This window comes from Sorex fumeus, unplaced genomic scaffold, assembly GCF_029834395.1.
Source record: "Sorex fumeus unplaced genomic scaffold, SorFum_2.1 ptg000014l, whole genome shotgun sequence".
Classification (NCBI taxonomy): domain Eukaryota; kingdom Metazoa; phylum Chordata; class Mammalia; order Eulipotyphla; family Soricidae; genus Sorex; species Sorex fumeus.
In genome coordinates, this window is record NW_026606071.1 from 22,685,254 (window position 1) to 22,697,281 (window position 12,028).

Below are 12,028 nucleotides of genomic sequence, written 5' to 3' on the forward strand. Positions count from 1 at the left end.
TCTGTATGTTAAAATTTGGCCCAACCAAAACAAAACTGAAACTTTAGCTGTTATGTTTAATAATATATTACTAAATGTTTAATATTAGTGAATTGGTGACTAAAAATAAGATTTAGACTGGTAGAGGCTGGAAGAAATAAAGTTCGATTTTATTAAGGGTATTTAAAATGACTACCTTGCATGCAAATAGTGAGGTTTGATCTAAATCTTCAGGGAAAAACATGTTGATGAAAAACAGAAGAAGAAATTGGCCAGGAAGAATAGCTCAGTAGGCAGAGTCCAAGGCTACCAAGTGTGTGACCCTGACTTCAGTCCACTAGTCACCCCTCAGAAGAGCAGGGCCTGGCCACCTAACATCAGCGGAATGACTGTAACCAGGAGTTATCCTGGGCCGCAAAGCACTGCTGGGAGTGATCCCTATAAAACTTTAACAACTTAAAAAGGAAATGAAGTAAAAGCCTGTGATTTTTTTTGAACGGATATTGTTGCAAATTCACTTATAGTAAATTATGGCTGCTAGATAAAAATGCTTTCAATCTTGTGGAGAAAGTATGAATAAATAAACATTGTAAATATTCTTTTTGAATTCATACCTGGATTAATCACTTGTCTCAGTGATGGACATTTTTATAAAACTGAAAATTAATTTCTTATATCTATTTGTATATTTTAAATATTAAATATACATGTAGACTGTATAAATTTATCATGAAAATAATATCTTTTAAACAAAGGTAAAAAGAGAGACTGACTTGCTCATAAAAGGAGAGATTTTTAGAGGAAATACATTGAAAAGGTAAAATTTAATTTAAAAGGAAAAAATAACCTTTATTCTTTAAAGAGAAACAAAGCCTAGCTTAAAGCATTTCTACTAAGTGAATTTATATTTTTAAATAAGGGAGTAAAATAAAACATTTTTAAAATTATATAATCCTAGCACACATAGAACATACTGAAAGAAAGGAAATACAATTTTGTATTTCCATTTGGAAAAGTCAAGGATTGAATATTAAAAAAGAGAGTTAACTTAAAAAAATTAAAATCTAAAGAGTTAAGAGGTGCTAGTATATGTTTGTAATTTATTTTCCTTCCCTAAACCATAAATGTTTTTAGAATCAATTTTGAAAGTCTCATGGAATGTCTTCTGAACTTTCAAACCAAAATCTATTTGTACAACTTTTAAAGTGATTTTTATCTTACTTTATAAGCACACATGATTTTTCAGTTTTGCATTACCTAGCCATTTAACTCAATGAAATTTAGATAATTCGATAATTCACATTAGTCTTTTGTTTAGCTTACCTAAACATGTTTTATGTCTATAGGATTTCTTCAATTTACTTTTGTTTATACACATTTACACTCACATGATATTTTAAAAATAAAGGCTAAGAAAATATATAATTTTGCATCAAATACCTTAATATGCTGTTTTCCTATTCAAACTTACTGAATTCACAAAGAAAGTCTGTTTGACTTTGCTTCATTATGCCTTACCTCAAGGAGAGTTTTCTTCTCCTTAATCAGATTTTATGTGAACATAAACTATTATCTATTTAAACTCACTTCTTTCAACAGATTTTTAACTTAGGAATTTAAAAAATAAATACAATCAAGCAGTAGAATATTACTATTAATATTTATTATTGGGATAATAAACAGCATTTTAAAAGGTACACAGGAATCAAATAACAATGTTATTTGTTTTGATAGATAGTTATTTTTCCCTTTAAATGAAATTCAAGCAAATGAAATGTATTTCTCTATGACTTTTCTTCAACTGAGAACATTTTGGTTTGGAAATGGAGAGACTAAGAACTCAAATTCTCTGTGCTTTTTCATTCTGTGAAATGGAATTCTGTGCTTGCTGTTATTTGTGCATGCAAGTGTGTATGTGTGTGTGTGTGTGAGAGAGAGAGAGAGAGAGAGAGAGAGAGACAGAGAGGGAGAGAGAGGGACAGAGAGAGACAGAGAGAGATAGAGAGAGAGAGTCTAGGTATAACTCCCTGATTAGATCATTAGGTTTTGAATAAGGGACAACTAAGAAATTAGCTAAATTTGAGACATGCTTTAAGTCAATAAAAAAGTAAGTGAAAATAAGTGAAAATTGGCCTTTACTTGAACATTATTTCCTGCTACTTTCTCTGGTTATCAAGGGCATTGGTCTCTACCTAGATTAGGTTAAACGTAAGAACTCTGACAGTAAGCTACATTATCACCTCCCTCAATGGTAAAGTGTTTTGCACTTTTATCCACTCCATCTAAGTTTTAGTTACCAACCACATAAGACAGATAACTTTTAGAACCTACCATGCATAGAGATTTAGAGAGGACCTACTGAAATCATACATGTAAATTCCTTTATATAGTTGCTGGCAAAATGTAAGAACTTAATAAATATTAGAAATTATACTCATTTATATATTTTTGTATTATTACCCATTCTGTTTGAAAGAGGAACCTATAAAATATAATTGAGTGGTAGCCATGCATTCATATATGAAATTCTACAATCCTGTTAATTAGTAATAAAATTAGAAAATAACCTACTCAGTCACGTCTAGTACACGCAATAAAAGTTAACCATTGTTAACATTCTTGTTACTCTGAAGTCTTGAGACGGAGGCAGAGTTTACTTATTGGGAGGTATTAAAAAACTTTAAACAATAATCTAAATAAAAATTTCACAGCTGAGGGGCTGGAGAGATAGCACAGCGGGTAGAGCATTTGCCTTGCATGCGGCCAACCCGGGTTCGATTCCCAGCATCCCATATGGTCCCCTGAGCACCGCCAGGAGTAACTCCTGAATGCAGAACCAGGAGTAACCCCTGTGCATCGCCAAATGTGACCCAAAAAGAAAAAAATAATTTCACAGCTGATAAGCATATGATGTCAACATACCGAAATGAGCATAGTACTATTTAATTGTGCCTGTAGGAAAGAGATAAATTTAAAAGACTTTTTTAAACAGATAAGAGTAACTAGAGAAAATGAGCACAAATCATTTGTTATTAAAATATGTTCAATGTGGTCATGTCAAATTTAGTGTTTCAGAAAATTTTGTGGGATTAGGAGTAACTAACAAAATAGTGTTCTTCATTGGAATTTTCCCTTGTAGACTTTTGTTAAATTGCCTTCAGTCAGAACATTGCAGAATAAATATTAGTAAAGAGCTTCATAAATTAATCACATATTTCAACTTTATAGAACTTAAAACACTGAATTACTAGAACTTAGCTTTTGAAAATCTTAAAATGTAAAACTTACGAAAATAATGTATAATCATATTTGAAACTGATTTACTTTTAAAATAAAAACTTCCAGATATAATATAGACTTACATGGTTTATAATATTTAGTACAGAAATGTCTGTGTTATAAAACTATTATAATATGGTAAAAATGTAACCATCTCTTTGAACCCTAACAATGTTATTTAGATTGATCACTTCTTAATGTGGAACTCACAATCTCAAGATACTTCAATTTTTTCAGGAGAGATTTCCCTAATCAGGTCACACATTTTCTGTTCTTTAATTTCCTGAAAATATTCCCCATACTCTTTTTATTGATCTGAAGTAAAGTGAAGAATTAACATAATTCTGACTATCTTCATCTGTTTTTTTTACCTTTTCATTAAAAAAAAAGAAGAGGGAGAAGTAATCATCCCAGTAACCTTTTATATGTAAATTTTATTTTGCTTCTAACCATTATTGAGCTTTGTAAAAGGTAAAACTAAGAACCTGTGGCAAATGGAGGAACTTTACAGTGCTGTATTTTCCATCTCTATAGAACCTTTTAAAAATTAGGTGACCACCCTCTATTTAATGCTAAAATTATTCCTTAGCCTGTCAATTTATAATCATGGGTCTACTGCTTGTAATTTCTCTGCACTAAAGTATCCCATTTGCTATTGAATACTACTTAAAAGGACATTATCGATCTATACTGCACATAGAAATTTTGAAATCTTTTCATCAGAGAATATTGCAACCTTCCAATAAAGAAGGCTCTGAAAACTACTTTATGGTTTTGAAGTTCAATTCAATACCACTTCTGTTAAACTATTTTTGAGGAATTTGTGATTGAACTATATGTATATATATATGTATATATATATGTATATATATATACACACTAGGTATGTACCTCATCATAGATTTGTATTCCTGCCCCCTAAACTTTGATATAAATCATTTTTATTGCATTTTTTGGTTAAAATGTTTCAGTATTCTTCATAGCTAAGGAAGATTTTACTTGTTAAAAAAACTATTTACCATTACTTAATTGATATTAAAATATAGTTATTAATAAGCATATTAGTTTTAATAAAAAACCTTCCCATTGTTAATGTTACTATGATAGAGTTCTGCCATAAAACCTGAATTTTTCTTTTTAAGACATACTCTGTCAATATTAAAACCTAGGCATCTGTTACTAATCTAGAGGTTATTTATTTTTGTTCGTATACTTTTCCAAAGACTCTGACCAACTATTTTTTTCAATTTCACTAATAATTTATATCCTTGGTAGTAGGATCACTACTACTACAACTGTATCGCTGTCATTCCGTTAATGATAGATTTACTTGAGTGGGCACCAGTAACGTCTCTATTCATCTCAGCCTTGAGATTTTAGCAGCCTCTCCTTACTCTTCCCAATGATTGGAGGCTCTTTCAGGGTCAGGGGAATGAAACCCTTTATAGTTACTGGTTTTGGCATATCAAATATGTCACGGGGAGCTTGCCAGAATCTGCCCGTGTGGGCGGGATACTCTCGGTAGCTTGCTGGGCTCGCTGAGAGGTGTGTGTGTGTGTGTGTGTGTGTGTGTGTGTGTGTAGAGAGAGAGAGAGAGAGAGAGAGTACTGTAGCACTGTCCTCCCATTGTTCATCTATTTTCTCAAATGGGCACCAGTAACATCTCCATTCTTTAGACTTGCTGTTACTGTTTTTTGCATATTGACTACATCACAGGTAGCTTGCCTGGCTTTTGCCGTGTGGGTGGAATACTCTTGGTAGTTGCCAGGCTCTCCAACAGGGGTGGAGGAATTGAACCCAGGTTGGCTGCGTGCAAGGCAAAAGCCCTATCTGCTATGCTATCACTCCGGCTATATATCACGATGCTCCCGTTGTTCATCGATTTGCTCGAGCGGGCCCAGTAATGTCTCCATCATGAGACTTGTTACTGTGTTTTGCATATCGAATATGTCACGGGTAGCTTGCCAGGCTCTGCCATGAGGGCGAGATACTCTCGGTAGCTTGCCGGGCTCTCTGAGAGGGGCAGAGGAATCGAACTCGGGTCAGCCATGGTGGACGCTTGTTAGGCAAACGCCCTACCACTGTGCTATTGCGCGCCTGTTATATATTTCTCTATGATATGTTGCCTACTGTCCATCAAACATTCAAACATGATGGTGTGGTAATTAATGAAAATGGGTAGGAAGTGTCTTATGATGTGACTCACAGCCACTTTGCAGCCACATGGTCCGGAAAGCAGCCTTGATCACGGCGGCAGATGTGTAGTGGAGGTCTGCTGCCAGTAATGGTTCCCTTAGGGCAGAGAGGGCTCTCTTCTGCTGCCCTCTGGGGCACCCTGAGTGAAAACAGCCTGGCACGGAGTCAGGTGGCTTGGTTATGGGGGTCTCATTTTACACTCTCAACTGGGAGTTCTGTGAGTTCTGGGGGGTTGTGCATGAGGAGATTATCTGGTGTCTGCAGGGTGTGGCTTATGGGTGTGTTCCCTGGGTCACCATAGATTGGAGGAAGCAGGCAGAAGATTTCTGCCCCTAGGTCCCTTTGAGTCAGGAGTTCAAGGTCACAAAGTTTTGCATTACCTGGGTTCCGTGGGACTTCACTCCTGCATGAGGCTCGGCCCAAGCATCTGGAAAGCAGCCTGAAGTGTGGCAGCAGTTGGGTAGTGGAGGTCAGCTGCCACACCTGGGTCTCTTGGGGAAGCGAGGGCTTTCGGATATATATATATATATATATATATATAGATATATATATATATAGATATATAGATATATATATATTATAATAATGTGTATGTGTATATATATATTTACTAATTTTAACTGTATCTTAGTTGAGAAGCAACTTTCTATTAGTAGATTTTACATATGTATCTTGTTGCTGCTGGTGGTGGTGGTGGTGGTGGTGGTGGTGGCGGTGGTTTTAGTCACACCAGTCAATACTCAGGTTACTCCTCACTTTGCACTTAGAAGTACCCCCAGGGGTGCTTGGAGGAACCACATGGGATTCTGGGATCAAACAAACCTCAGCATTTGCATGTCCTACCTCCTGTACTGGGCTGGAGCGATAGCACAGCGGGTAGGGTGTTTGCCTTGCACACGGCCAACCCGGATTTGATTCCTCCATCCCTCCCGGAGAGTCCAGAAATCTACAGAGAGTATCCTGCCTGCACAGCAGAGCCTCGCAAGCTCCCAGTGGCGTATTCAGTATGCCAAAAAAAGTAACAAGAAGTCTCACAATGAAGATGTTACTGGTACCTCTTTGAGCAAATTGATGAACAATGGGAGGACAGTGCTACAGTGCTACCCCCTGAGACCCTCATTAGGTTATATTTATAAAATCATCTCAAGAGTGAGGAGGTAGTAGAGAAGTCAGTGCCCAAGCATAGCAAGTGATTGACTGGGGTTGCATTCCTGCACCACATGGTCCCTGAACATAATTGCACTGGGTGAAGACTTCTAGGCTTCCATCACTAAGTGGTCTAGCTTTGAAGGCCTACAGCACTTTGGGTTTGGGTGGGTATATTCCGTACTGCAGAACACAGCCAGCTTTATCTCCTAGAGCCACTGACTTAAACCAATAGGAGACTGATAAAGAATCAGGAGTTCACTGATCTTCTGAGGATCTTCTGAGGACCATTTGAGGGGCTTATCACAATATATATGAATATTTATAGTTTAATTAATTTCTTAAGTCCTAGTAATTTTTTTTTTTTGCTTTTTGGGTCACACCTGGCGATGCACAGGGGTTACTCCTGGCTCTGCACTCAGGAGTTACTCCTGGCAGTGCTCAGGGGACCATATGGGATGCTGGGAATCGAACCCGGGTCAGTCGCGTGCAAGGCAAATGCCCTACCTGCTGTGCTATTGCTCCAGCCCCAGTCCTAGTAATTTTTAAGGAAACCTGAATGTGTCTGAAAGCAGTTTTAAATTATCATTGAAATGTTAATTGGGGTATTATATATTTTATGTTCAGAGTTTTATTTTTCTGTATACATTTTTTTAAGAAATGGTACATATGATGATTTTTATATTGGTTTTATTTTTCCTTTTTTATTCAGATTTGATTTTGTGTACACACATCTGATGATGTTAATAATGTTTATGTTTATTACATGTAGCATAGGGATATCTTATCACCATTGTAGTGTATTAAGAAAATCCTGATTTTTATTAAAATTCAAAACAGAGAAGCAATATAGTGAAGTATGAGGAAGCATTGGCTTTAATAAGATAAAGTAGGATTCTGTCTGGCTCATCTATTTCCCTGTAAAAAAATCATATAAACTCTTAATATTTTTGGTGGGGGGGAACCTATGTAATAAGCCCTATATTTATTGCTTTTATATCAATTTTATTATTCATTAAGGTACCAGGGAACACATATTTTAACTGACTTTCAGTCATGCAATGTTACAACCCTATTCCTACCCCCAGTATCCTTTCCTTTACCAATGTATACAGGTTTCCTCTCATCTCCCAGTCTGCCTGCTTGTCAAGAACATATTATATTCCTTATAGTTTGGATTTCATAGTTACAGAATTGTTGGCTCTGTAGTTAAAATATATATAATATACATATATATGTACACATATATATATCTCTACAATGCCCGGGTCTTCTTATACCTTGTGCCTTTCCTTCTCTCACTTTTTATCCCCTTCCTCAGTTTCTTTCTTTCCCTGTCTTCATTTCTATGCTCAGAAACTATGAAATTTAACTTGTTATGAGCATTAGTAGAAAGAAAATACAGAAACCTCCAGTTCATAGAATTTCTTGACTGAATCTTTTGTGTCCCTTGAGTTTTACTAAGAGAAAGAGATAGTAACTATTAAAGAAGAGCAAGTGAGGAGGACTGTGATTTTTCTCAGTTTATGGGACTTGGTAAAGTTTGGAGCTGGTCTGGCAGGAGAGAACAGAAAACTGTGGAATCACAAAGCTCCTCATCCTGCCATTCACTGGTATAATTATCTCTGCTCACCCCCCCATAAATCTGTTAAATAAATTGAGGTTCAGTCTAACACTTCTATAGGGAAACAAATGTAACTCAACATTTAGAAGATAATCAAGAATCCAAATGTGAATATGTTGATGGTCACTCAATGTTACTTAAAAAAAATTGCATAGGATGCATTCATTTAAAAGAGAGAGAAGATAGAATTGTTTCTTTTTATCCCCAAGTGACTTTCAGATGGGTGCTCAGTCATCCTCTGAGAGTGAGTTCTCCAATCTCTGCTATTAGGTTAGCAACACATGTAGTGGGTACAATGGGGAAGAGCCTGTAGCATGGTGGCTACAAGTGGAGTAGATGCTAAAGTGATATTTTCTTGGGCAGCTACTCCCCAGTTAGATTGTTCAAGATGAGTAAACTCAAGGCACAATTTAAATAGGATAATAGGTAAGAAAAAAGAATAACCCAGCAACAAACCAACTCTTGAGGACTGGTAGTGACACTCCAGCAATTTTCAGCACCTAAAAGCATTCTTGGGAATGAAAAGCTACTAAGTCAGTGGAATTAGAAACAAATGAGAGTTAACAAAAGAAAGGCTAAGACATTGTAGGAGTTAATGTAAGAAAATGAACTCTCAGATATCTTTCTGAATGAGGTAGAAAGCAAATGGAGCAAGATCACATGGGGTGTTATGGTCTTTAGTTTTAGTTAAGGCAGTTTTGCTAAATATTGATTATTTTTAAAAATTCTGATTACAGTTGTAATTCTGAAAATGCTCTCTTTTATACTTGCCTGGTTGGACGAGTCTTTAAATATTTTCCCCCTATGGCTAGCCTTAGATGGAGCAATGCATTTTTTGGAAGTCACTGTAACCATTTGGTCAAAGAGGTAAAATAAACCATCTCTTCTCTGTCAATGATTCTGGGTTAAATATCCCTGTCAGAGTGCAGCTCATTTAGACTCAGACTTTTCATGCTTTGATGCACAATAATTATTCTATCATCTCATTAAAAAAATGAAAATTGCAGCAGAAAGTCAAAGCTCCTTTTCCTTTTTTTCCTTTGTCTTTCTTCATTGGGAGACAATATGGTTGTGTCAGTGTATGTGGGATTTGTGTGTGTGTGTGTGTGTGTGTGTGTTAATGTCAGAGAAGGAGAATTTTCCCATCAAACTTGTGTATTTGGGCAGAAGACTATATTATTAACTAGATAACACATGGTGTTTTGATTGTTATTGTTAATTATTTATTTTGTTCAAAGTGGCATCAGGATAAGATTTCAGTTTCTTCTCTCCTATTGGTAATTTAATCATTATCATTCTATTTGGTAATTTCAACTCAAAAAATATATTTTCTAACTAATACTTGAAAAATGGAATATGTTCAAAACTTACTGTAATCATCTGATTTTTAGTCTTGGAGGAGGCTTTCTTTGTTCACCAAAAATGAAATCGTTTTTCCCAGTTTTACTTTTAGGTTGAACATTTAACATGGGGTTGTTTAATCTGCATAGTTTCTAAAACCTCTTGAAGTGGGTTAACAATGTATATCTTAGAAAAATATCTCAAACAATGTATATCGGTTTATATCTAATCAAGTGTAATAAATTTCATAATTTTCTTTTTTCTCAAAGAATTAAGAATATTAAAAATATTAAAGCAGTATAATATTTCTGTTTGAAAAGTAAAGTGTATTCAAGCTTTTTCAGCAACTATGAAAATCACTCACTATATCTATAATGTATGACCTGAATCCATGGAGCCAGAGTCACAGTTTTAGGTTTTATCTTGAAAAGCTTAAATTTAAATATACCTCCAACTATTTTATATGAAGGTAAATTATATTATGTGACAAAATCTTTCTGGAGGAAAATTCCCAGTTCAGCTAATTTCTCTAGAGTATTCTGCATATAATGCAGAAGGATTTATTCTTTGCTGAGAATTTTCTCTTTAAGGCTTGACATTAATATAAGGGACATTTTAGGCTCACCTGAGACTATAGTTTCATGATCTTCATTAGTATATTGTCATAACACTGTGCATTATTATTGATATATTACAAGATTTTCCAGACTAATTTCTGCAGGTTTTTTAGCACATTCTTTATTTGTAGATTCACATTAGATTTACTACAAATTTTATTGTTCTGAACCAGTCTGTAATAATTACATAAAGCACCTCTTAGGGTTCTTGATACTTACAACAAATAAGTTAGACAGATGGAATATTTTTTCTTCTTTAAGCTTTTAAAGTAGATAATAAGGATAGAAAATACAGACATCAAAGAATTGTAAGGGCATTTATACATATAAACACATGTTAAGATTTGTTATTCAAAATATAATGAAAATTTTGGGCTAAAAAGGAAGTTTGAATAGTAAGTATAAAGGAAGTATATGAAGATGAAATTGAATTCTGTACAAATGAGTTGCCAAGGTTTACATAAAAATCAAGCTAAAGAAATTAATATACTGGATAGCTTCCTTGACATTGTTTTTGTGGTTCAGATTTCAGGAGAGTGAAATATTAGCAATATCTTTAATATAGTCTATTCAGTGGTAAATTTCATTTTAAAATGTGTTATTTGGATTTGCATATTGAGGGAACAATCCCATGCATCAGCATACTGTGTGGGTGATCCTTGTTTCCAGTCATGAGGGAGCAGAGAGAGTGGGGAGATGCTCATGTGATTCTAGTTATGAAGGAAGCTTAAATAATTCAGCACACTCCTGTGATTGAAGCGCCCAGCACATGCAGGAATATTATAGTATACATTATACATCCAATGCAGGGGATAGTTACTATCATCACTGACATCTCTGGCCTCCCAGTGATCAGAGGCAGAGGTCTTCACCTGACTTCATGAAATTCTAGAGAATACACTATCTAAAAATCAAGTCAGATTCATTTTTCTTAAGTTTTCATATCATTTTAAGACCCAAGAACTCATCAATATATGTTCAATAATTCAAAAAACATTTCCTCTTTAAAATTCCCAAAGATTTTTCTATTTTATAGAGATAGAATGTTAATAGAAATTTGCTTCTGGACTCAAACCTTCATTTCAGACAGCAGAATAGAATTTTCTATGAGATACTGAAAGTGAATTTTAACCTTTGGTATTTGCACCTTATGGCAACATTTCTCAACTGGGACCCATTTGGCTCCAGGTTATTTCTAGGAGACGAATGGTAGAAATTGTGTAAATGGGGGCAACAGCATAAAACTAGGGGGTTAATCTGTAACACAATGGGGGCCACAGGATAGATATAAGGTCAAGATCAGAAAACAGCCAAGGTAGGAACAATTTTGGGAAACCTTGCCTTAGGATCTTAGGATATATGAAGCTGGTTTGCCAATATGAACAAAATCCCATTCAAGTATAGGATAATGCTCATAGCCATTATTTACTTAAAGGTTCAGAGAAACAAAATGGAACTTTTGAAAACACGCACTTAAACAAACGAGCATGTTATTGCATGTGATGAAAATTATGCTACTTAACATATCAAAGTGCAATCCTAGGTTAGGATGATAAAAGGTCATAGTAGAAACACTCCTAGTCTTTTACACTCATTTTTTGGAGTTTATTCCAATGCTCTCACTTGAAGGATATTTTAGTATTAATATCTTATACACATAATGTGATAACTTCAAATCAAATTTAGTAGATTAACATACAACATTAATGTGCATAAAATTCATAAATGATTCTAATTCTTTATATATAAACATTGGTGTAAAATATTGTGGGCTTTTAATCATTTTTATAAGGATAAAGCCATTTTTGTATTTGGATTTTTGCTGTGATCATTTAAAGAATAATGT

The 12,028-nt window shown here is 34.8% G+C and overlaps 1 protein-coding gene across 2 annotated transcripts in view; it reads left to right on the forward strand.

Annotated features, from left to right (window-relative positions):
- The window catches only part of PARD3B (par-3 family cell polarity regulator beta), a 1,231,823-nt gene that overhangs the window by 425,281 nt on the left and 794,514 nt on the right, over positions 1-12,028 (forward strand). The window lies entirely within an intron of this gene.